A 26,250-nucleotide genomic window follows, 5' to 3' on the forward strand; every position below is an offset into this window, starting at 1 on the left:
GGTTACAGAGATGAGTCCCGTCAGGTCTCTGCCTTCTAGGTGTGACCCAGCGTCCCAGGTCTGTTCTACAGAGACCAGCGAGGCATGGTTTGTGACTTTCATGCCCGCAGTGCACTTGAGGACATGACGTTTTGATAGAATTTTCATTCGTGTTGAGGAGTCTCGAGCTCAGGGTGGTTACCTGGAGGACGATGGCATCGGGGTTGGAAGGGGAAGGAAGGCTGAGACTTGGTGACTCCCCCTTGGTCAGGCTCTTCTACCGACGTCTGTGGTTTGGCCGCTAGCCATCCTCCTGCAGTTCCCCTACGTGCAACAAGTCCTGCCCCCATACTCGTGGCCTGAAACAATGACTTTATCAGGCTCGTGGCCTCTGTGGGTCAGAAATCTGGACGCGGCAAAGCGCAGACGACTTGTCTGTGCTCTGCCGTAGCTGGGGCTTCAGCTGGGAAGACTCTGGGGCTGGGGAGGGTCTGGGAGCTTAAATCACCTGAAAGCTCCCGCCTGGGCTGGGACCACCCTGAGTCTCACGGGCTCGCCCCACGGCTTGGGCTTCCTCACAGCATGGTGGTCCAGTGCCCCACGCAGGAGCGTCCCAGAGAAGGTAGAGGGGGCAGCGCCCATCCTGGCTGGCCTCCACCGTGTTCCCATGGCTGTCAGTGAGTCACAGGCCCGCCCAGACTCAGAGGGAGGGTTCATGGACCCCAGCCCTGCCTCTGTAGGTGTGATGGATGGATGGATGGATGGATGGATGGATGGATGGATGGATACTGCTGTGGTCATCGCTGGAAAACGCGATGTGGACGACAATAGGGAAACTGGCGTACAGAAAAGGGAAGTGAATTGCCCACAGTATGCAGATGACTCAGTCAGGATTTGAGTCTCAGGGACTGTCCTCCCTCCGTCCAGATCACTATGGGCAAGGACGCCAGGAAGGCTTCTTGAAGGAGGTGGCACACATCTCCCCAGGTTTCACCCTTGCCTGACCACCTTGCTTTCTCGTGGCTGCAGCTGTTTCTCTGACCCACTCACCCTGTGTTCCTCATCCTGTTTCCCTCCCAAGGCTGGCAGCTGCAGCAGAGGGGGGCGGGTCCAATGGGCCCCGAATGTCTGATCATTATTATTAATCCTGCCCCTCCCCCATGGGATTCCTTTCCCATCGGGTCCCTTAACTTGCCTGGACTTGAAGCCGCAGCCAAAGGTCAAAGGGAGTTGCCATATCCAGAAAGATCAGACCAAGAGGAGAATTGGTGGGGAGGTCCAGCTGGTGACCCCGACAAGTAGACTGAGAATCTAGGGAAGCGAGAGGTGCTGGGAAAAGACATTATGGCTGCTATTTTCAAGGCTGCTGTGTGAATTCTGAGATTTAAAACAGTTAGTGGACTGGGTCACTCGGCAGAGCATTATACGGCGGGTAAAAAGGAACAAGACGCAGCCGCGCGCAACAGCGGGGCCTAAAAGCATTTTGCTAAGTGAGAAAGGCCAGACACAAAGGACCACTGAGCGTGAGGCCCTCCACATGAAACGTCCACAAGAGACGGAGGCCCCGATGCGGGAAAGAGACTCGCAGGTGCCCGGGGCCGCAGGGAGACGGGGAGGGACGGCAAGCACACGAGCCTTCCTCCCGGGGCAAAGGAAACATCCCACGGCTGCGTGCGGCGATGGCTGCCGTGTCACTGAGCGGCCTGAAAACCACCGCGCCGCTCGCTTCAGTAGTGTGAGTCGTGCTCTGTGAGTTACATCTCGAGTATATTTCCCCGCTTTTCATGCTGCCTTTCCTAGCTCCCTGTTCACTCTAGAAAAATGAAAAGAAGAAAACAGAAAACACCACCTAAGGTTTAAAAATAAGCCACGTGGGCAGCCTGGCCCGTATCATCTCAATGCGCCAGCTTCAGGGTTTTACTTCTGTCACTTTGTTTTCTCGTTTGTTTTTGTTGCTGGTGTGGCTGGTTTGTAACATGCGGAATCACTGTGTGGGGAGTGTTTTGTGTCCTAAAAAGTCTTTGGAATATCTCTCTTCTGGACAGAGCCTCTCTAACGAGGCTGTGGATACCCCGTAAACACCGCGGTTACAGCGTGTAGCTGTAAGACCACTGCAGGGTCGGAGCCTGCCCAGGGATCTGGGAAGTCTCCGCCGGACGGCCGCTGCATTTGGGTTTCGTAAACAGTAGGGTTGCTTCGATGGTTTCCAGATCTGAGCATCTGTCCCAGCAGTGGGGACCCTGGCCGGGCTGCCCATGAGCTCTGCCGGGGGACCTGCCAGCGATAGTTCAGGTCACCCCAGGGGAGGGGGGGCCGCCCAAACAGAAGGTTTTGCCCTTGAGGATTTAAAAAACCCACTACCACTCTTCATCCATCCGTCTGGCTTTTTAAGTTTGACAAGGTGATCTGTGCACAAGGTCACAAAGATCAGCACATACAAAGAGGAGCAGATGTAAGAAACTCCTCCCTGTTCCACAGTCTGCATCTCCACCGGGGCCCGACAGCATTGCCACGGCCTCCTGTGAAGTCGTGACGGGTCACGCCGGTGCAAGCCCTCATCCTCTGCGCCTGCCTCTACCCTGACACCCGACCACAGAGATAGAAATACACTATTTACTCTCCTCTCCGCCTGGCTTTTTAATTTATATATCCCTAATATATATATATCACATATACATGTGGGTATGTATATAAGTATATGTAATTTATGCATATATGTGTATATTAAGTGTATTATAATATATAAATGTAACATATTAAAATACAAAATATGTATTAAATATATTAACATATAATAGTATGTAAATAATATATATCATACATATTTGTGTATTAAATATACAACATATAAATATGTTATATATGTATATTAAATATCTGTAGTAATATACAAATATATATTAAATATATATTAAAATTAATAAATATATATTAAAATATATATTAAAATTAAAGTAAAAATGTATACAGATCTCTTGAAGATGGTTTTATGTCAGTACATACAGATATGCTTTACTCTTTTTGATGGCTGCATAGTATTTTACTCTACTGATGCGACATAATTTATTAAAAATTTAAAAAGATATTTATTTATTTGTGAGAGAGAGAGAAAGCGCACAAGCAGGGGGAGGGGCCGAGGGGGAGTACACCCGAGCGAAATTCATGCTCCTGGGCTTGCCAGCGGTCCCCGGGACAGTGGGCGGGGATTCCCGAATGTACCGGGTGTGCCATTTCTTGGTGATCGCCAGGCAGGTTGGAATTCGGAGGCCAAGATGCCTGGTTCCAGCTGCTCCAGGAACCAAATCAGCGGCCAACAGCTGGAGCAAACACTCATAAAAAGTCCCCCAACTTCTGCCCTCCATCTGCTTCCTGGAAAGCGTTCACAGCCTCCGCCCACACCAGCAATGCAGATCTGATCTTTCCCATCAAGCTCCTCCGTGGCAGAGCCTTGCAGATCCCAAGACTTACTAAATCTTTGGCTGATGGCTCTGAGAGTTTTTGGAACAAAAGGAAGCCGGATGGCGATTAAAGCCACGGAGTTTTCTCTCTGTGCTCTGGGTTCCGGGAGGACTCGTTCAGATGGGGGAACTCGTTCAAGCAGCAAACGGGCGGGGTATGGAGTCCAGCGGAGCCGGAGTCAGAAGGGCTCAAAACACGCACAGAGAAGCGTGCTCGCACTTAGTTAATGGACATTTGCTTGGAGCTTTTCCCGAGGAGCTCCGTGTAAGTGGCTGACGGTCCCGAATGAAGGTGGCCTCACTCTCCGGGAGGTGGCCGTCACCTGACGCAGACATTGGATAATCATAAACGGCAGCTGTGACAGGAAGGGTGTCCGGAGGGTTGGATAATCTCCCCTCCCCCATTCATGTCCATCCAGAACCTCCAAATGGGAATGGGGCTCCTTTGGAAATACAGTCTTCGCACATGTGTTTAAGGTGTGGATGGAGATGAGATCATGCCGGATAGGGGGGGTGGCCCAATTCCATGAAAGCATCTTGTAGAGACACACAAGGGCACACAGACATGGAGGACAAGGCCTTGGGATGGGGTGGCAGAGACAGGAATGGTGTGTGCACCAGCCAAGGACTGTCACAAGTCTCAGAAGGCAAGAGAAAGGGCCAGAGCCAATGACGCCCTCGCGCCTTCAGGGAGAGCCCGGCTCTGCGGACGCCGATTTCGGACTTCCCGCCTCTCCCAACCAGGAGGGAAAAGCTTATTTTGTTTTAAGCCACTCAGTGTGTGGCAATTTGTTAAGGCGGCCGCAGGAAATGACCACGGGTGCATGAAGACCAGTGGGTGTAGAGTGGGAGGCGTGTCTTCTCCTTCCTGCAGGATCAGGGCGTGCTTCAAGGAGGAGGTGACAGCTGAGGTGAGCCCTGAGGAGATGAAGGAGGAGCCGGGCTCCCGGCTGAAGGCACAGCCCATGAAAGCACGGAGGCGCCGACGCGCACAGCTTGTCTGGGACGGCGACGGAGAGTGGGTGCTGAACGCGGCCGAGAGGAGCCTTTGTGTCTTGCTAAAGAAAGGGGCCCTTCTCCCGGAGGCAGCGGGAGCCCCGGATGCCGGCAGAGCGGGGGAGACGTGTCCTCATTTTCAACTGAAGGTTTACAGGCATATAAGGAAGTGGCTGGTTCTGAAGGGCAGAGTTCCGTGGATTCTGAAAGAGACATACTCCCGGGTCAAGGACGGAACATTTCTAGCACCCAGAGACCGCGCCCTGGGGCCCCCTCCAGCCAAGGCTCGACTGCCCGGGGGCCAGCACTCCTCCGACTTCCATCAAAGTCCCAGACTCGTTCTGGCTGCTCTTGAACCACACGCCCTGGACCCTACGGGGCCTGCCCGGCGTGCGCGGCTTCTTTCACTCAGCACCCAGCCGCGTAACCGCAAGGGCCGCACTTTCCTCCTCCTCCTCCCGGAGTGGTGTTCTAGTACACGACTGCGGCAGTGTAGCCCTTCAGCTGTTGGAGCTCTCTAGTTTGGGCTCTCACGAGCAAAGATGCCATGAACATTGTTGTATCCGTCTCTGGGGGAACATCTGCTTTCACGTCCCTGGGCATGTACTAGGAGCGCAAGTGTTGGGCCCTCGGCCAGCCGTGTAGCCAGCTTTGGTGGGTATCTGGGAGACAGTTTTAAGTCGCATTATCAGGGCTGGGAATCCCCGAGAAGCTCATACTGACGGTCTGTTCTGACTGCTTGCTGTCCCCTCCTGATGGGACAGTTCCCGGGATCGTGGGGGCAAACACACTCCTGCTCCTGATCGTGGCTGGAGGTGGGCTCCAGGAGGGGGAGGAAGGAGACCAGCCAGGAGAGCATCGCTGAGTGACGGGCACTGCGAGATGCAATGGCTCGGGCAGGCGCTCGGGTGGCGTGCTCGGTGACCACTTGGCTGCGGGCACTGAGGGAAAGAGGGGATGTAGCCCCCAGCGTCCTGCCTCACTGGCGGGTGAGGTGGTGATAAAAATCTCAGGACACAGGGAAAGAGCACAGAGGGAGGAATAGGTTTGGGAGAAAGAACAGGTTTGGGGGAAGAAAAAGTTTCAGTCGAACACCCTTTCATCCCCCGCTGAAGCTGTGGGACACAGACACCTCTTAGGGTGGCTGATGGTTTACAATCCCCTTTTCCAACGGAAAGCCCCTGGGACTCAGGTCTGGGCCCGAGCAGACCCGCTGGACCGGCCAGCCCGTCACTGGTGTCCCAGAGGAGCCCACCTGACTCTGGATGAGCCAATAAAAATCTTTTTCCTGGGGCGCCTGGGTGGCTCAGTGGGTTAAGCCCCTGCCTTCGGCTCAGGTCATGATCCCAGGGTCCTGGGATCGAGCCCGGCATCAGGCTCTCTGTTTGGCAGGGAGCCTGCTTCCTCCTCTCTCTCTCTGCCTGTCTCTGCCTACTTGTGATCTCTGTCAAATAAATAAATAAAATCTTTAAAAAAAATCTTTTTCCTGGGAATTTGAAACTTTGAGCTGACAGAAACAGAATCTGAAAGTACTGAGCAGAGCCACGCGATGGAACATTCCAGAGAGGGACTCCATGAACTCCCACGGCGCTCCTTCTGCCTTTCCTGGGGTTTGGTGGCCTCCACAACTGCATCCCTTCAAATCAACGCCCCTGACGGCCTGTATCAGTCAGAGCCAATCAAGTGCAATGACTCAGAACCCCAGCGTCGCAGGGCCTGACCCCGATATGATCTGTTTCTTCCTCACTGCCTCTGCAGGGGCCTTTCCTCCATGCCCGTGATCGGGGACTGGGCTGAAGGCATCTGTGACCGTGCGCCCTTCTTGGTCCCTGGACAGAGGATGGTACATGGAAGTGTTGATAAGTCCAGTGTGGAAAGGGAACGTGTTCTTTCTCCTCCTATGCTGTCAACCACATCTAACTGCAAGGGAGTCTAGAAAATGCAGCCCAGTCTTGTGCCCGGGAGGAAGGGGAGAGCTGTTGTCTAACGCTGCCCCCCACACACCCCTGCTACACTGTCCAGACCAGGTCTGATACTTCTGCCGAGAACATTCTCAGCAGGCACAGAACTCAGCTGCCCGAGGCCCAGGCTCTGAGCTAAGGGGCCTTCGCTGTTTCTGTTCATGTTAAGATCATTTGCTTTTGTATATATCCAAGCCGTAGGTGTCAGGCCTGTTAACCAGATTCCTGGAAATTCCTCAAAGAATAAAAGAAAGTGGGTTTGGGTAGGATCCCACTCTGCCTGCCTCAGGCGACTCCTGCTCTCTCCTCATCTTCACCCTCTTTTTTCTTGACGATGAGGGGCCCTTCAGCTAAGCAGAGTCCTCCGTTCTTCTGTCTCTTTTTCTGTCATTCCTGCACCGTCCCTGTCACCGTGTCTCTGCCAGAGGAAGGAACAGGAGGGGATGTACGGTGTGCTGCCTTGCAGCTGTGCTCAAAACAAGCATGTCCTCAGGGCCGGAGTCAGAAACTTGCCTTCTTGCATCAACATTCAGCAAGACGGCCGCCTGCCTAATACGCCACCACAGTCCAGGCTGGTCGGGACAGGAGGGCTTCTCTTCAGGAAGCTTTGTAAGGGTTGCCAAGTAAGTTACAAAAACCTTAAGGAGAACCTGAGGAGGTCGCCTCCTCAGCCCTGTGGCAACTGCCTCTCCTCCCACGGAAAGGTCCAGGTAACATCCAGCTGCAACCTCAGAGTCAAAGGGAGAGAACCGGCCCGGAGGGCTGAGAGCCATGGTAGAGGAGACGGGCAGCTGGGGAACAGACTCTAGTGTTCTCAGATGCTTGGACATTGCTCAGGGCCTCCTCCTATTTTAGGGCCGAGCCAACTGACTTGCAAAGCGAAGCAACTTGCCCAAGTGCGTAACAGGGTGTAAGCATATACCCTATTTACTTTAAAGTCACCATAATCCCAGTTAAACATGGCCGCCGTCAATGCCGCCCAGTGGCCTTGGTGGTATTAGTGTCTACTTACTCCTGATCAGGGAAGTGGGGGAGACCTCAGCCAGGATGACTGTGTTCTTGCCTGCAGGCCTCTTCTTCCTCTGGTTCTGCAGATAGTCTTCTGGAGGCTCCACACTTCCTGCATTCACACTTGCATAAATTTCTAACCATTGAAGCCATAGTTTCTTCATTTGTCAAATGGTAATTCCCTCTTCTCAGAATGTTTGTGAAAAGTGAATGCAGAGAATACTCGTGTCTAGACCATGATGGGCCCTCAGTAATCATGACTACCGGATAAGAGTGGAAAGGGTGATGACGATGATGGTGCTGCTGCTGATGGTGTTGATGGTGATGATGCTGATGGTGACGTTGATGATGATGATGGTGTTGATGGTGATGATGATGGTGACGTTGATGGTGATGGTGATGATGATGATGGTGATGATGATGATGGTGTTGATGCTGCTGCTGCTGATGATGATGGAGGTGATGGTGAGGGTGATGATGGTGACGTTGATGATGCTGGTGATGATGATCATAGTAATGACATAGTTTTGGTTTTCTTTCCTAAAATCGTCATTAGAAGTAGGCCAAATGAGGTTTTCTTTGTTTCCATCCAAAGGATTCTGTCTTTACTAACTTGAGGCATATTGGAGCCTGTGACAATGACAAATATTAAGAATACTGATCTTCTATTTAAAATACTCATATTTTTTACTATTGGATTGTTTGCATTACTTTTGAACTTTTTGAAATCTGGTATTAAAATAGTTCTTCTTGGAGTACTGAGTTCTTCATGGCCCCTTAAATGGTGCAGGTGAGCAAGTACTTCGAGGGTCCCTCCCAGGTTCTGGCCCCGGGCTCTGACAGCGATGCTGACCTTTCTTGCCACGCGCGCTGCCACGGCTCCATGTTGTCGTTCCCCGCAGGCAGCATGACCCTCTTCTGGGGCCTCTGGTCTTATTCCTGCAGGGCTGTATTTGGCATCTTGGTGTCTCTGACCTTGCACAGCAAAGGGAAGTTCTTTTTACATACTCCAGGGCCAGAACAGGGACTTCCTGATTGGGTCTGACTTCTGACACAAGTTCTCCACTGAGTCTGGAAAATGGACTCCGTGTATTTCCTGGGCAACACAAATTTCCCTCCATGTCTCAGCTGTGTGGTCCCAGGGGCATTTCCGATGACACCATGCCTTCTCCACTGTCATGTGGACTAAAGCCTGGCTGACCCCTTCCCCTGGGTCTCTGAGAGGAACGGATGCTGGGCAGCCCCATGGCCTCCCCGAGAGCACTCAGGGAAGTCGTCGACTGGCCGAGCTGGCTCCCAGTTCTATAACCAGACACGGTACCGAGCGGAAGCTGGGCCTCATTGAGAGGATGATGTGGGGATATTTATGATCTGATAATGCTTCATATGTTGCTGTTCTCACATGATTTTAGAAGTTTAGATCCTGAAATGATCCTGGAAATTGTCTTATCTCCAGCAGTTTTCAAACTGTGCTTAGCAGAACACTGAGGTTCCGGGGCCAGGGAGGGCCTTCAGCACTGCAGGGGCGGCCCAGGGCTGGTTCTAGGCTTGGAAGGTGGAGGGAGGAAAGGTCGAGCAGGCAGAGCTTGGGCCCCTCCGGGCAGAGCTTGGGCCCTTCCGGGCAGAGCTTGGGCCCCTCCGGCTTCACCCAGCACAACAGCGTGCGATCTGTTCTGCACACCAGGCCTCTGGTGTGTTTGTTTAAAGAAAAGAATCTCTGATTAGAAATAGTTTTAAAACCATGAACCCAGTTCAGAGGCTCTCAATCCTGGTGGCACACTGGGAATCATTTCAGGAATTTTTAAAAATTCCAAGACCCAGGCCCTCTACCCGAAAACTCAGATTTAATGGGTCTATGGTGGTGTGTAGGCATCAGCATTCAAGACTGTCTTCCCAGACGACTCTGATGTACACCAAGGTTGAGGACGACGAATCTGGGCCAGCGTTCTTCTTTGTACACACGGAAAACTGGGGCCCCAGGGGAGGTCAGTGGCTTGTGGAAAGCAACGCATTAGTTCGTCCACAGGCTGGATTAGAACCCTGATCTCCTGGCGATTAGTCACCTTTTCCTGGACTCCACACACACAGGAGAAGATAATCCAGTTATCCTATATGCATGGGACTTTCAACGGTTTCATTTTCACATTTGGACAAATATTTTTAGTCCAACATTTGAGTATCTGGGGGGAGAAAAACCTCAAGCAGGAAAGACGTTGATATTTATACTTCTGCTGGGAAAGAGAGGCACCGAGGTCACAAACGAGTGGCCCCCAGACCACACAGATCCAGTCGGCCATGAGGAGGCCCAGAGCGCCAGCTCCCAGGCCTGCAGTCTGGCTTAACCACTTCATGCACCGAGCTCCGCGCCCCCTCGGGAACGCCAGCCCAGCTGCCAGCGGGTTGACGAAGACAGATTGGCGATCCCGGGCAAGCGTTTTGTGTTTTCAAGGTCAAGCTTAGTTTCTCCCCACCAAGAGGAGAAAAAGGAGAGAAAAGGGCATATGGACTCACCTGTCAGGGTCCACAGTGCCCACCGCTAGCCGTTAGGGTGGCCGCCAGTGATGGTGGTGGGAGAGCGGTAGGAGGCACCGCTGAAGGCACCGCTGGGACAGCCTTGGGGCAGCTCTGTCCCTGCTCACAGTGGGGGTGGCCGGTCCAGGTAACCCCAGCCTGAGGCCACACAGGGTGTCCACCAAGCAGGAACAGAGGCCACAGGACGCGGGAGTTCGGTGGAGACAGTGCACTGACGTCTGGAGTTACAAATTCTTGGGGGTCCCATAGCAAAATGTGTGCACAGAATGGGGGACACATGCCCTGTGTCTTAAGACATCTGTCCGAAGCCGCCGCTTTCACACTCGGAATGCTCTCCCTGGGGAGCCTGTGGCCATGCCGTGAGAAGTCCAGGCTACCACCTGGGAAAACCAGGCCCTGGGGGGGTTTCTCCTCCTCCCCCTCCAGCAGCCCCACCGCCCTGTTCTTTGCGCCCAGCCCGCCTGCCTCACCTCAGCGGGGGACGGCGCACGCCTCATCCCCCGGACTGCTCCACGGCGGCCCCTCCGCACTGCCCGCCCTCCACCTCCACTGGCACATTCCTTCCACGTTTTAAAGTTCGAATTTTCTGGGCCCCGAGTGAATCAAATGACCTTTGTGAGCATTTTTGAGGTTAGAGATTTCTGGCTAGCTTATGAATTATTTTTCCTATGGGCTAAGTGCTAAGCCCTGAGTAAGTCAGCTGTGACCAGGGTAAGGAAGCCGGCGCGTGGAGGGTGTGGGATCCCAAGGGCAGCGTGTTGTCCTAGGAAGCAGGACGTTTACAGATGTACATATACACGTAGACCTGTACATCTCTGGTATGTCTCTCTCTGTACCTGTACCTACACATATGCCTACACCTGTATCCGTATCTAGACCGAGGCCTACGTACGGCTTCCTTCTTCCCTCCATTCCTTGGATCTCGTAGGGAGAGGGTTGCATTATGGGACCATGCAAGGCCCTGTCTTATTTGTTGGCTTGTTTATTTCCTTCTGTCTTGCATCCCCTTCCTGTTTTCTGCTCCCCGTCCTTCTGACGGATTCAACGCAAACGTTTTGCTGCAGTGTAGAGTCGAGAAGGGGAGTTCTCGGCTTTGAGTCCCAGATCTGATATCGACTAGCTGTGGGGCTTGGAGCGCCCCTGCCTTCGAGGGTTGCGTGAGGGCCAAGTGGAAGGGTGTGTGCACGGGCATGCAGAAGCACGTAGGTGCTGGCGGGTCCAGGACACTGCCCTGCCCGTGCACTGAAGAGGGTTAGTGATCTGGTGTGTTCTTGCGAGAGATGCACCTCATTCTTCCGACGGCGTGAGTGGTCTCCAGTTACATGTCTCCTTCTTCCACTTGTTTCACGCGGCATGTTTCATTCGTGCATATGAATTATCACTCATTTTTCTGGCATTAACTGTTTTTCACAAAGATGCTTCTTAATAGCTGCATGCTCTTTTGGGGGCCAATTGATCAATTCTGTATCACTAAACATCTAGGTGGCTCCTGGTGCTTTTCTATAAAAACAAAGCTTCATTTAGCATCCACTGACATACACGTATGTGTGATCTCCGTGTTTTCCGTAGATGGCATCCGTGGAGGGGGACCCGCGGGCACACTCACAGTGCACGATCTGGCCACAGGCTGCCCACCATCCCTCCAGGCTGGCCGCACCAGTTCCTACTCCTTTAAGCCAAACAGAAGATGTTTGTTTCCTCTGTGCGCTTCACTGTGCCCAACAAGGTGCATCTCATGGAGAAATATAAAATCTCTGGCCCTGAGACTGTGACCTGCAGCCACACCGGAAGTGGAGCGGGCCTCGTCCAGAAAAGCGAGCGTGAGCATCAGAGAAGAGGACAAGGCCCGGAGGAAGACGCTCGTCACGCGGTGGGACGCGGGGAGACGGCCCCTCGCCCGGCGGGACGCGGGGAGAACAACACAGAAGCGGCAGGGAGACCTTAGGTCTCTGATGTCATGGGGACCTCTGCTGAGCGCAGAAGCGAGAGCTGGTGATGGAAGGAGGCCGGCCGGGCCAGCCGGGGGGTGGGGCGGGCTCTGCCGCCTTTCCTGGAAGCGAGCAGCCCCCTGGTTACACATTACGTTCATTGTGATTGTAAGTACGGGTTTGCCTTCCCTAATGGCAGGGTTGGGTAACGATGTGGCGATGGGGCGTGCCTTCCCCAGGAGGATCCGGGCTGCAGATGCCCGACTCAGACGGAATGCTTGGCTGTTTGATTTTCAACTCCTACCATTTGATTGTATATATTGAGCTGGGAATGCGGAGAGGCTAACTCTCTCTAATTTTTTTTTTTTTTTTTTTGGTTGTTTTTAATTTGGGAATGCAGTTAGGGAACAGAGCCGGCCTATTATTCACACTGGATAAGGACCCCTTGACAATGCGTGGGTTGGAATTTGCGGTGGGGTTTCGTAGGAGAGAAGCAAAGGCTATGGACTGGCTTGCCTGAGATGATCTGGGGGCGAGTTTTGGGTCCTGGGGGCTCTCAATGTGAGCCAAGGAGCTGCATCTCACTCCCCCCCCCGCCCCTACCACCAAAAGCCACCGAAGGGATGGGTGTGTTACAGGCACTTTGGTGCTTAAACTGTGTATCAATTAGGAATGCTGTCGGCTGCACGTAACTCACTCAAGACTAATTGCCAGTGAATAGTAAACACGGGAGCTCCTCTCCCCGCCAGTGAGGGGGAGGAGGCAGTTATCTAAGCTACATCAGCGCTCTGAGGTGGCACCTTGGAGATCTTCTTAGCTTCTACCCCAAGCTAATGGGATGTCGGAACATCTCCCATTTCTTGCCACCCGCAATCTCTTTCTAATAAACACCCTCCTTCCGTTTGTTACAAGATTGCTCCATCCCGGTTCCAGAGAGCTGTATGGCAATCTCGAGGAGGGGCACTGGCTTCAAGCTGAGGGTGGCCGGAGCGGATGGCTGTGAAGCCAGAGGAGGTCCCCGTGTGTGTCTCACTGCTCGTCCCTGCCGCATCCTGGGGCAAGGGAAGCTGCCGAGCAGCCAGCTTGCCTGGTTCTGGTTCCATGATCTGACCACTCGTCTAGCCCCTGCCACAGGTTATCACCGGACAGGTGGCCAGCAGCAGGACACAGGCTCTGCCTTGGATGCTCAGATCTGGGTTCGACTCTCAGACCCACCACTTTGGCCTGTGTGACCTTGGGGATGTCTGAGCATGTCTCTGAGCCTCAGTTTCTGTCTATCTAGTGGAGATGAGAATGCATCTTTGCGAATTGTGAGGTGTAGAGGCAAAGTATGACATGTCCCCAGTACTGCACCCCGGTACAGTGGGCTAAGTAATCGGTCACCTCTTGTCATGATTCTTGCCGTTGGAGGGGGCGGCAGAGGGGCCAGTGACTCTCCCCTGAGGACATGGACAAAAAGGAAAAAGGAGACGTGACAGGACTTGTCTTAGTTTTTGCTCTCACTGGCTGTTATGACAAGCGTGTATGCTTGTGCATTTAATACACGATGTGTGTGCTAAGGGTTCTAGAACAGTTTGCCACGTGCAACCAGGTGCTCCGGATTAAACCCCGCAGCACCCGCTAGGCAGATGTTCAAGTCTATCACAGACATTGCAGGAGATGGCACTGGTTGAGATCTTTAATCTGCAAAGAGGGCTCTTCTTATACGACAGGTGAGTGACGATGAACAGATGTGCTGGAACGTAGGCAAATGGGTACAGACTCCTCTGACAGTTACCACCAACCCACCAAAATTCTGCCTTCCCATCACAGAACGAGAGGACTAGGGACTTGGCCTCATGGAGAAACCACCAGACACTGCAGCCTTCCCCTGTCTGTAAACCACTGCCCTCGGCATCTTGGGGTAGTGAAGATGCCCAGCTCCAGCCGTCCTCCGTGGGATGCTTCTTTGGAATGAGCTTCTGGAGCAATTGTGGGATCACCAGCAGTGGTGGAAAGTAAATGGATAGATGTGGGAGAGCCAATTTTAAAAACGAAGCCACATCTGAACATCTGGATTGAATTTGACGAAGAGTTGGCAGTGGATGGGCTGTTACAATCCCCTGAGTTTAAACTCCTCAGATGACAGATGAGAAAACTACAGCCTAGAAGGGAAGTGACTTGCCTAAGGTCATGCAGCAAGGTGGTGGTAATGCAATTCAATCCATCCGTCCATCCATCCATCCATCCATCCATCCATCATTCAACTAATCAAAGATACATGCTTAAGATTTCGGATGTGCTAGGCACCATACTAGGGCACCAACAAGCAGACCAGATCCACATCCTCAGGGAGCCTACGTGTCAGTGAAGGAGAGGAGTTACAGCAAACCATGTACTTAATTTCAATTGGGATCATTGTTATAAGGAAAAATTCAGGGTGCTGGGACAGAGGGTCCTGGGGATCTGGAAAAGCTCTGTAAGGAAGTAATCTTTAAACTGAGACCTGAAGAAGTAGTACGAGCCAGACAAAGGAAAGAGTGGAGGTGGAAGGGAGCATCAGGCAGAGGGAAGTCTTCAACAGGAGGGGCATGGGCAGAAAGAAAATGAAGGAAGCCTAGAAATGCTGGGGAGGCTGCCAGCATGAGAACTCAGGCTTACGGCTTCCTGGTTGAGCAGTGTTTTCACCACACTCCACAAGCCCTGCTTGTACCTTGTAGAACCAGTCTCTTCTCTGATTCTCACGTTTGGAGAGAATTGGTAATGAAAATGCTTAGCTGATTCACTGCAGAGAAGATTCATTCTAGACTGGCTTGGGGCTTAAGTGTTGGAGGAGAAGCCGATTTGGCTTATAAATATTAAAATCCAACTGCTAGAGCACACCTAATAAAGAAATAAATTCTCTCTCCAAATAAGAAGTCTGGGGTTCTCCATCCTATGGTGGATTGAATTCCCTAGTGATCCCAGGACTCTGGGTGGCATATCCGACATTCTCCAGACCTTCTAGCATAGTCACAGGCGGCAAATATCTATTTAGGCATCATGTCATGGTGCAATGGCTTGCAAAGGCAGGTAGATGGAGAAGCAACCTCATGCCTTTTCTCAGGGAGGAAAAACTCTTTTCCAGTTTTACAATATAGTTCATTTTTTAAGGTTCGTTGGTCAAACTGGGTCGTCTGTTCACTGCTAGCTCTAAGAGAGGCTGAAAAAGTGGTTGCCTGGGGAGATAAGGAAAAGAGGCTTGCAAAGGGCTGCCGGGCGACCAGCTGGCACTCTCTGTCACATACCTTTAGCTGTTAGGGCAATAAAGCCACCCAAAGGAGTGAGTCCTCTTTCCATTCCCAGTTATGCGGTCCTGGTGATTCTGACCGATTTCTGCAGTTCATGTTTGTTAGTATTTCAGTGTGTGATATGGTGCAGAAAAAGCGTTTGACCCAATTCAAGACTCGGCAAGTTGAGTCAGCATCTGAGGAGGGAAATGCCTCAAGCTGGTGAGAGGCAACTGGAAAGTCAAATGGGAGGAAAAAAGGAGCCCGAATCCCTACCGCCCAGCATACACAAACATCAACTTAAAATGTACCAAAGAGATAAATGCAAGAGCCAAGACTATGACCTTCTGACCTTCACAAACTTGGGGCGGGCAAAGATCCCCAGGACATGCTTGAAAACAAATGAATAAGAAACTGACAAATAGAAATTCAAAATTAAAATTAAAAATACGACTCAGTTTTACAAATGACCAAGACCCTTCACGAAGAAGGAGAATGTCCAATGGACACACAAGGTGCTCAACGTTCCTTAGTTGTTAGGAAAAGCACCTGCTAAACCAGTAGTGTGGCAGCATTACATGCTCACCCGAGTGGTTAAAATGAAAAAGACTGACACTACCAAGGGTTGGCGAGGATAAGGAGCCACTGGAACTCTTGGGGACTGTTGGTGGGTGTATACAATGGACAGCCACTTGGAAAGACAGCTTGGCAATTTCTAACAAAGTGAGAGAAATCAAAACACATGCTCATAAAAGGACTAGAAGCCAACAGTCAGAGCAGTTTTACTGACAGGCTCAAAAGCTGCGTAAAACCCTGAAGTCCACCAACAGGTTAACGGGCAAACTGTGATAAAACCATACGACGGAGCAGTCTTCAGCCATAAAAGGGAGCGAGTTCCTGATACATGCAACCGTACTGATAAAGCCTAAAATATTATTTGGTGTGGAGGAAGTGAGACAGAAGCGTACATACGGCACGATTCCATTTAAATGAAGTTCTAGAACAGGCAGAATCAATCTACAGCTGAAGACATCAGAAGACCGGCTGCCTGGAGTAGCAGGGCTCATTGGGAGGGGCAATGGGCATTTTGCGGTGATGTAAATGAACGGAACACACTGCATCTTCATTGGGGTTATGGCTGCGTTGTGTATACATTCCTCGAAATTTGAATGGATGCATCTTATTGTAAATAGATTTGGCCTCAATAAGCTTGATTTCAAAAAATCTATCCCAAAACAGAAAAATGTGTATTCTCGTTAGCCTCAGGCTAATGGCAATGTCTACTGGGCTCTTAAAATAAGGGTTGCATTTTCATCTCTGTGGGAGGTGTAGGAGAGCAGAGCTCTTTCCAGGGCGGCTGCAGCATCCTCGCTGGGTGTTGGGCAAGAGCTCTGAGTGTGGTTATTACTGGGAAAATGTGTCTGCATAATGCAATCAGGGGCTGCTGCAGCCTCGGCCTCATGATGAGCTTTGGTAAAGCAAGAGTTGGGTAATCTGGCCGCGCACACGTGTGCGCACACACACACACACACACACCCCAGTTCCCTCCACCCCAAACACAGAACATAGATTTATCTGTTCTCTGTGGAGAGTCAGGCCCCTGGGGCTGAAAACGAGACCTGCCGCCGTCATGCTCGGTTGTTACTGTCATTAAAGTACGGGCGGCCGCGGCGGGAGCAGGTCCTCTCTGCAGGCCGCTCACTGCTCCCGCTGCACTGTCTAATCCAAGCCTGTCGCCAGGACTGCCAGGTAGGGAACTGTCTTCCAGCTACGGGGGAGCCAGCTGAGTCTCGGGGAGGGTCACACGCCTAAGGCGGTGGATCCTGATCCCAGCGGTTCAAGCCTCCCTAGAGCCGTGCCTATGGGAAGGGCTCCCCCGCTGTGGGCGGGGCCACAGGCTCCACCCCTGGAGCCTCACCAGCAAGACTGGCTTTGGCCCGCGGGGAAGGTACCAGCTCCATACCATTCGGGGTCCCGCTCAGGAATGTGCGTCCCTGTGACTCTGCCAGGCCACGAGGATGTGAGTGTGCCAGCTCGACACGAGAAACAATGCTGACGAGCTGACTTCCCACTTACCCGGGCTGTGGCCAGCCCAGATCAGCCACTGCCCGCCAATCCCAGAAATGTGTGCAAACCCAGTCCAGACTGGCAGGGCTGACCCCTAGCTCACCCCAGATACGTGAGCAACACACATTACTGTCCGCAGGACCCTGAGGTTTTGTGGTTGGCTATTACGCAGCACTATGACGTCAAGCGGTAACCGTATGCCTTCATCTCCGAGCACACTGAAGACCTGTCTGGGGCGTCTCCCCAGGGCAGAGTTGTAGGCAGGCAGCAACTGCTCCCAGTGGAGCACCTAAAGCCCTACGAATCTAGCTCCTGTGTCCCCCACCAGGTAGGTTAGTCACACCCTGCCTGGCTCATGGATCATAGACGAGTGCTTAGTCCACTTACGGAGTAGCAAGGAAATTACAAAAAGAGACAAAGCTCCAAAATGGAAACAGACGGTACCAGTGCTTCCCGATCATCTGGGGCACGGACTGGAGGCTTGTCCTATGGGCGACGTGACAGATGGTCACCGTGCAGTCCTGGGCGGGCCCTTGGTTCGCAATGGTAATGCTGCCGGCGCTGGCGGTCCAGGGACCGCACTTTGAGAAGCAAAGGACGAGCTGTCCAGCGAGACTGGAATGGACAAAACATCCGGGTCCAAGGCCTATCGCAAGAGTACGTCTACTTTTCTGGACATTTACTTCGCGTGCGCGCCTGTGTGTCGGCATGTGCACGCGTTCAATAAAATGGGGTCCAAGAAAGTGAGGAACAGTGAGCTAGAACCAGAAGCAGGACTCGTGTCCAGACACAAACATGCTCAGGTGGAGCTCGGCCATGGATCATTTTGACTATATTTTAAACACCGAAACGTCCCTGTAGGGGACATACGCCTTATCTAGTCCCACGGAGCTTCCATTACGAAAATTTGAACCTGTGCCATTTCCTGTGGTGAGGGCTTACACAGAGGGGTGAGAAGGGCACATCTATTTTGGATTCTTGTTTCAAAACCTCCCAATATCGCCGAAATCAGCTGGCACAAACAGAGCGCTTGGGAGTTTCTTTCATAGGAACGCACCGGGTGCCTATCAATGAGCCGCATACAACCGGGCGGAAGAGCCCGCCAATGGCCGCTCCATCAACTTTGGCAGATGTGTACATTACGCCTTTTGATCTCCAAGGATGCTGTATTTAGATGACATAATGCGCCTTTGGTTATCTTTCTCTAAGGTAGAAGGGACGTAAGCAGATATCCACTTTTGCAAGATAAAATTAGCACCTCTTTGCTGGAAGATAAACATTTTCAGCAGGAAAGCTCTGATTAAAGTACAAAGCAGCCGAGGGGTATGAGGTTGTACCCCTTTGAGTGAAATTCCTATTTATAATAAAAGGAAATAGCATTGGTATGACATAGGGCAGTGAGACGCAGCCATGATTCCCAGTGCTAGAGCTGTGGCCCCAGTGGCTGCTGTCCCACAGGGTACAGCACAGTTGGGGTCCAGAAACTGGGGCTCAGGGTAGGAAAGGGGAGTAGGGGGCTCCATGCTGACCCCTGACTCACAGCAAGGGCTCCGCTGGGCCGCATGCTTTCTGTCACATCTTCCTGGGCTGCGGCGAGCAGCTGTGTGGTCTGCTCCCTGCACCTCTGCCCTTGGCCAAGGGGGGTCAGTGGGGCTACCGTCCCACTGCCCCCCACTCACCCTGTGCCGTGCCTAGTCTGCCCCAAGGGTGGTGTCACCCCGATTGTTCTCCCAAAGCCACCGCGCAGACGAGCTACGGCGACCCTGTGTTACCCCAGGTGCTTTTTGCTGATTCCCACTTACGGGCTTTGCCCACAGACCCCCGGTCCCAGACCGTCTGTCCCTCTCCACGCTCGCCGCTTCGTGGAGGCGGCGGGACTATGCGTGGAAAGAGTCTGGGGCTGCTCACGTCTGGAAAAGCGACCAAGCTGTGCACAGGGTCCTAGACTTCATCTTCCTCCACGGGATGGCTGTCTTTCAAATCAGGAAATGTCGGCTTGGGAAGGCGTCACCGAGCTGCGTCTGCTCTCGGAGACTCCCGGGGCGCCGGGAGCGACTCCTCTTCTGAAGGGGGCAACCCCCTCCCTTCACGGCTCCGGCAAGGATCTGTGCTCGCCGGCTGGGGGCCCAGGGCCCTGTCCTCACCGTTAGCAGAAATGATCAGCCGAAGTGTGGTGAGGGTGACAGGAGGGCGACACCCTGTAGACAGGCCTGAGCGACTCTTGGATTCAGTATTCAGAGGCAGCGAGACGAGAAGGGAAGGCAGGTGAGGAGTAACCTGTGTGTGCAGGGACTCAGAGACATGGCAAACTCAGGGAGGCCTGCTTGGCTGGGCGCAGAGGCAGAAAAAGACTGCTTTGGGGCCATGGAGACAGGCAAGGTGGCTGTGGACCCCGGAGATAGGACAAGCCCACTGTGGGCCCACGGAGACAGGGCATAATGGCTGTGGGCCACAGAGAGAAGGCAAGGCAGCTGTGGGACCAAGACCCCACCACGGGAGTGCTGTGAGTCACGTGGACGGTTCCAGCTGATCTCCACGGTGACAGGTGGCCACACACTCCTCTCTCTCTGTCCCCAGCAGTGGCTGTTGTCCCACGTACGCTCAGAAGTGTCCAGGTTGGAAACAGTAGAGGACACTCCCCTCTCTGAAGGACGTTAGGCAAAAGGATGACAGCTGAGCTTGAGGAGTGAGAGGCCACCCGGCTGCGGCGGGAGGCTGGCTCAGAGGGGCAGGGCTGCTGGGGGAGAGCAGCTGCCGACCAAGGCGACTGCCCTGGAGAAAAAGCGACCAGGTCTTTTGGTGGCTCCCTCAACACTGGCCCAGCACTGACATTAATTTGGGAGGCCCGCAACATCACGAGGCCCACCAGTCCCAGGAGGTCAGGGGATGAGTGGGGTTTTAGCTCAGATATGCCCAGTGGGTCCCCAAACCTGCCTGCAGTGACTTCCCCAGTTCTGGAGGGTGGACGTGGAGTGGACACACTCAGCGGCGGGCAGCGCCCTGGGGGAGGGAGTGCAGGGGAGAGGAAGGGGCCTGTCTACGGGGACCCCAGAGCTGAGGACAGTCATTCTGAGTCCCGGGCAGCCCGGAAGTGCATACTGTGTGGAGGAGGGGCAGCCCCCGCTTCAGAGTTGCCCCTGGGCTCACCCTCCACAGGACCCGTGGTGACCGTGCTCCCACTTCCGCTGCGATGGCCTCGGGAGCCGCGCAGACTCTGCCGACACTCCCTTGGCACCCAGCTAGAAGAGACGGCGAACTTGTCAGCGTGCGTGACTTCTGGTATCTTCTGTGTTCACAGTGACATTGACCTAGAGTTCACCTGTGCTCATTTAAGGGCTGCGGATTCGGAGCGGGCCCTGATTTGGCTCGGGGCCCACCCCTCCTGCTTTGGAGGGCCCTCCTCCTCGACCCTCCCCCGGTCAGAGCTCTCGTGTCCCGGAGCTGGGCGTCCGTTCTGCTTTGGGAAGGGGCCTGCGGGCAATCCCCTACGCTTTGGTACCAACTTCCATCCGTGCATTTCCACCCCTCCTGGGGGAGGCACTTTATAAATCACACCTCATTGCAGAAGAGCGAGACTCCTTCCCCGGAGCAACGTTCAGGCAGGAGAGGCAGGGTCGGGGCGCGGGCGGTTGGGGTGTGCCTGGGCCATAACGTTCACACTGTCTTTGGTGCCCTTCTCGGGGCCACGGTGGGCTCCTTGCCCTCTCTTCTCTGGCCTGCCAGCTCCCTGGAGCCACACCACCTTCACTCAAGCCGCTTTCATGGCCGGCAGGCGTGTGGAGGTCAGCAGTACCCGATCCCTTCGCGTCTCTGAGACCGGCGTCCCTGTCATCACCTGTGCTTAGCTCACCTGGAAAAACAGGCCCCTCCCTGGATTCCCTCCTCAAAAAAAAAAAAAAAAAAAAAAAAAAAAAAACTTAATTAAAAAAAATTTTTAAGAAGGGACTTGAGATTTAATACATCAAAGAGAAAGAGACCAGCTTTGATGTGATATGGATTTTACAGTTTAGTTTTGATTTTCTTTTTAGCTCTATCTTGGTCAGCCCTGTTTAGGGCTTTGGCTTAATCTCTTCTTGGCTACTTCCTGGGTTCTCCTCGCTTCAAACCTCTGAGAGTCTGTGCCATCAGAAGAAGTATTCCCCCCGGGGCCTCAGATATCGGCTGATCAGTGTCAACACTTAATCCAGCCCAGGGAGACGGAGAGAAGCCCTGAAAAGATTACGAGGTTGCCCCGACACCTGTATGAGATTCAACCCGAAAGCAATACTGAACTATGTAAAAAGCCTAAGGAAATGCAGCAAAGAGCCGATGGCTGTGATGGTGTCTCACAGTGCGCGGGTTTAAGGGATGTGCTTCATGGGCTCATTGTTCTCTCACCGCTGCGCCGATCGTTTCCAGTGTTTAGTCACGCGTTTCCTCATGTGCCCTTCTCCTGGCTGCTCATTTTCTTGTTAATCTGCAGAGGTTCTTTCTGATCTGGGCTTCTGTGTTTTTTCTGTCATCTCACTTGTTATATAGGTTTATCTTTCTTGGCTTTTAATGTTTTTTCTTCAGGTTTAACTTATATCCAGAAAGCATACAGAGTGCAGAAATCTTACATTTATAGTTTGCTGAGTTTTATGTACGTGGTCACCTCAGTAGAGATATAGAAAACCCCCAGTACGTACTGCCCCTTCTCAGCCTGTACTTTCCCCTGAGACAGCTTTTGTTCTGACTTCTACCCTTGAAGTGTGTTTGGAAAACCACCAAATTCCTCAGTGCTCTTCTTGCCGTGGATACCCTGACTTTCTGGGACCTGTTACCCCTGCCCTTTGAGCAACCCACCAAGGGCTACACTGTTCCTGAGAACGTCTAGGCCCCAGCAGTGGGAATCCGTCTTCCTGGCCTCCTTCTCAGCCCAGACGAAGGAAGCATCTACATCAGCTGTGCACTGGCGAGCCCAGGAGCTTTGAAAACATCCTCACGCAGGGTCCCATGCATGAGGGCTCTGGTTTAATCAGTCTGGGGTACAGCCTAGGCACTGGAGTTTTTAAAAAATCTCCCCGGGTGATTCTAAAGTCTAGTCCACGTTGAGAACTCTTGTTCCAGATCAAGGAGCTTGGGAAGCAACTCCCACCAAGCCGGTAAAATCAGTAGTCGCTCAGTGGGTCACGGACCTGCAACGTTGGGCATCCCCAGGGCGCTGGTTAAAGCTGGACAATCTCAGCCCCACCAGACCTGCTGAACCCGAACCTGCCCTTCAGCCAGCCCTCAGGGAATAGCGTGCATGTCGCACAGAAGGGCCTGGGACGAGGTGAACCCTTAGGTGCTTTGCAGCCCTGACAGCCTGTGGTTTGGCTCCCCCCACCCCCTCCATCACGGCCGGCCGGGTGTGGGTTTAAGAGACGACACCTTTCAGGGATTGTCTGTTCTTATACCGTCATGGCCAAGTAGGCCTCTCGTTTTTCTCTGTTTCTTTTAGATGCGTCCTTAATCAGCAGAAATTGTTTCTCCTTAGTCTCTGTAAATAAGTCTCTTAATATGGATCTCATCTATAAAGTTATTCTCCCCCAAAGAATTTGTGACAATTAAAAAAAAATGTCTTCCTCACCATATCTGCTTCTCCGTAGAAGGCTGAGTTCATGTAGGTTCTTCCAACCCAAAGGCGAGGCCCATAGGCCCGCCACGCTTTGATCTGTGGGGCGCTACTTGGGCATAGGTGCTTCGTGTCCCCCCTCAGCTCCACTAAAATGTATCAAAGGTCATCAAAGGCTAGTTGCCTTTGACTCTGTTTTATTATAATTGGAAATTTATCTAACCCCCCCCAATAAACTGAAATATGGTAGAAAGTTTTCTGAGTAAAATATTCCTATTATAGAGATAAACATGTAACGCAAGCATGAAGTCATGCAAATATACCCACACAGGGAGGGATGTGGCCCGGTTAGAAAACTGTCTGCACGGCGTGAGGTACGTGTCGGGCTGCAGGGCTGTGCGGGGGCGGGGCATGGCTACCCTGTCACCGTCACTAGGAGCCCATCAGGAGAAATTCATAGAAGGGGGTTAGGAAGAGAAGATACAAGACTTTGATCAGAGATATGTCATGGAACACATCAAAATAAAAAGCTTCTCCACAGGGAAGGAACTAAAAGACGACTGACAGCCCGAGAGAACGTGTTTGCAAATGCCGTATCTGATAAAAGGGCTAATATCCAAAATCTATAAAGAACGGATACAACTCAACACCCCAAAACCAAATAATCCAATTAAAACGGGCAGAAGAGGGGCCCCTGGGTGGCTCCGTCAGTTAAGTGTCCGACTCTTGATTTCAGCTCAGGTGGTGATCTCAGGTTCATGGGATCGAGCCCTGTGTTGGGATCCACGCTCAGCGCTCATTGCAGAATCTGCCTGAGTTTCTCTCTCTCTCCCTCTGCCTTCTTCCTTTCCCCCGTGGCAGGGGGGATGGGCAGAAGACGTGGCCAGACATTTCTCTAAAGAAGACATAGATGGCTAATGGGCACATGAAAAGATGCTCAATGTCAGGAAAACACACATCAAAACGGCATCGAGATATCCCCTCACACCTGTCACAAGTACCCGTGTTTACAACAACATTATCTACGAGCAGCCCAAGCGTCTACTGACAGACGAACAGATAAAGAAGGGGTATTAAACACACAGCGGAATATTACGCAGCCGTAAAAAAGAACGAGAGCTTGCTGTCTGCAACGGCGTGGAAGGAGCCAGAGGGTATGATGCTGAGAGAGACAAGGCGGTCAGAGAAAGGCAAACACCGCAGGACCTCACTCATATGTGAAATTTAAGAAACAAAACAAATGGACAAAGGAAAAAAGAAAGAAACCCCAAAGCAGACTCTTAACTACAGCAGACACTGCTGGTCCCCAGAGGGGAGGACGCGGGGCCGGGGGAGGCGGGGGATGGGCTGCGGGCCACGTGTGGAGGGGCCGAGCCGCCGTGCTGTAGCCTGACGCTAAGGTCACTGCCTGGTAACTAACTGGGAATAAAAGGAAAGACTTAACTTAAAACAAGTGAAGAAAAAGAGGGGGATGTTAGAGAGGAGAATCACCCATGGTCCCACCCCTTGCAGGGTTTTTATATATTTGCAAACCATCAGCATCACTTTAGTTCTGGGTGTGGGGCCTCTAAGTGGCCAGTGTGGCTGAGGGCACGGGCTCGTGTCCGCTGTGGCAGGTTTTATTGGCAGTTGGAGGAAGAAGGTAGAGAGGGAACGTGGGGTCGTCAAGTGACACCACGCCGCTGGGACCACCGCTGACCTTCCCGCTCGCCCGTCTGGCAGCGCAGTCCGACTTAAACAACAGCACAATAATGGATACTTCGTGCCCACCAGCTCTGGGCCCATCTCTGCTGCCCTTCCCTGGCTGGAGAAACTGGGATCCAGAGGAGGCAAGGTACTTGCCTGAGCAAACACAGCTCCCCGGGGGCAGGGGCGGGACTGGAACGCGGTCTGCCCATCGCCCGAGCCCCCGGCCATCACGCGGCCCGGCCTCTGCGGGCAGGAAGGCCCCGAAGCCTGGGGCAGACAGGTTCGGGACGCGGCGCTGTTTATTGTTCCTGCGGCTCTCTGCGCAAGCGTCAACACGCTGTCTGAAGGGTGAGGGCCGGTGCACTTTGAAGAGAGCGGAGAAGGAGAGCTCCCGCGGGGGGCTGCCGTCCAAACAGATGCGACAGAAACCAGAGGGCGGCCAGGGTGGCCGAAAGGCTGGTGGGTGGGCGGCGAGCCTGCCGGGGCTTCTGGGCCGTCTGTGATGACATGTCATGTGACCGCCAAGGCCAGGCCTAGGGCCTCTGCACGGTCCCTCCCTGTGAGGGCTGGGGCCTGGGGCGCTGTGCCCACCCTCCCGGCGGGCACTGAAGGCGTCTGCCGCCAGCCGGGGCTTCAGGGGGCAGACACCGAGGACCACACTCTCTGCCCTCAACAGTTTTGCTATCCTGTGTTCGAGACCATGGCCCCGTTCCCAGAGGGGTTCCTGAAGCGAGTGTTGCGGGCCGTGACCCACTGTGGGAGCAGAGAGGTGGCCTGGCCGTGGGGCTGGGGTCCCAGACCAAGCTCCCAGCGTCTGCCGAGCACTGCGGACACGAGGGACACTTTCCCGGCCCTTCCATGCAATCCTGAACAACTCCGTGAGGTGAGGCTGTTACTACCTCACTTCGCAGGTCGGCATTGAGGGGCTCCGGAGGGTGAAGCGAGGTGCCCGGAAGACAGGCTAGGGCTCGACCCCGGGCGGTGTGACCCGGGCTTTACCCCCATATCACAGCCCAGAAGCTATGTTCCGCCTCTGCAGGAAAACAGCAGGCTTCTGACCCTGTGATTTGGCCTTTGTCCCCTCATCGGGTCCTCAGGGCCTGAGGTCTTTCTGCCTCCACAAAGTGAAGGCCGTGAGGCCCTGCTTCCCGGGTCGTCGTGGGGGTCAGAGGAGACCTTCCTGTGAGCGCTTGTGGCGGGGCGAGGGGCCCAGCATCGACATCGCCTCCGTGAGGCCTTCACCGGGGACCGAGCAGCCTCCCCTGTAACGGCGGCTGCCTCTCCTGTTCCTGCCGTCGCCGGGCGTTGGAGGTGACGATGGAGCAGTGGGTGTCCCTGAGGAGAGGGGAGACGATCCGGATGAAGCAGCTGCTGCAGACAGCGCGTGCCCCCCTCCACCTGTGCCCCGGCACATTTGCAGCCGGCCGTGGCCGCCGTGCTGGGACGTCCCGCCCAGGCCTGGACGCATGTGGCTCGGTCCCCCTGGCCCGCCAGCGCGGCTGGGCACGCGGGGAGGGCCCATGGGGTGCTGGGTGGGAGGGAGGCACGAGGGGAAGCTGGGGGCCCCTGCGCCCACAGCACCTTCGGATGGCGGAGAGAAGGGTGAGGCTCGGGGGAAGGACCTTCCCCAAAGTCGTGTTTTTCGGGAGCCCGTCCGTTCAGGCTGTGCCTGGAGCACAGGAGGAGAGAAGCGTGCGTTTTGCTGAGTTTTAGTCGGCGTCCACGGGCTCCAGCGGGGCCCGGGGAGCCATGGTTCGCGTTAGTCCCCGTGGCCTCTGTGCGGATGACCGTTCCGGCCACTACCCAGCT

At 53.6% G+C, this 26,250-nt stretch overlaps 1 long non-coding RNA gene across 3 annotated transcripts in view; it reads right to left on the reverse strand.

The window, feature by feature from the left end:
• The window catches only part of LOC132005167 (uncharacterized), a 412,778-nt gene that overhangs the window by 136,940 nt on the left and 249,588 nt on the right, over nucleotides 1-26,250 (reverse strand). Inside the window, exon 4 of one of the 3 annotated variants that reach the window (XR_009400749.1) lies at nucleotides 24,351-25,776. The exons of the other annotated variants lie outside the window; for them this stretch is intronic. This is a non-coding gene — a long non-coding RNA (uncharacterized LOC132005167). Of the gene's footprint in view, nucleotides 1-24,350; nucleotides 25,777-26,250 lie in introns of those variants that run through there. 3 annotated transcript variants of the gene reach the window in all.

Source organism: Mustela nigripes, chromosome 17, assembly GCF_022355385.1.
Source record: "Mustela nigripes isolate SB6536 chromosome 17, MUSNIG.SB6536, whole genome shotgun sequence".
Lineage (NCBI taxonomy): Eukaryota > Metazoa > Chordata > Mammalia > Carnivora > Mustelidae > Mustela > Mustela nigripes.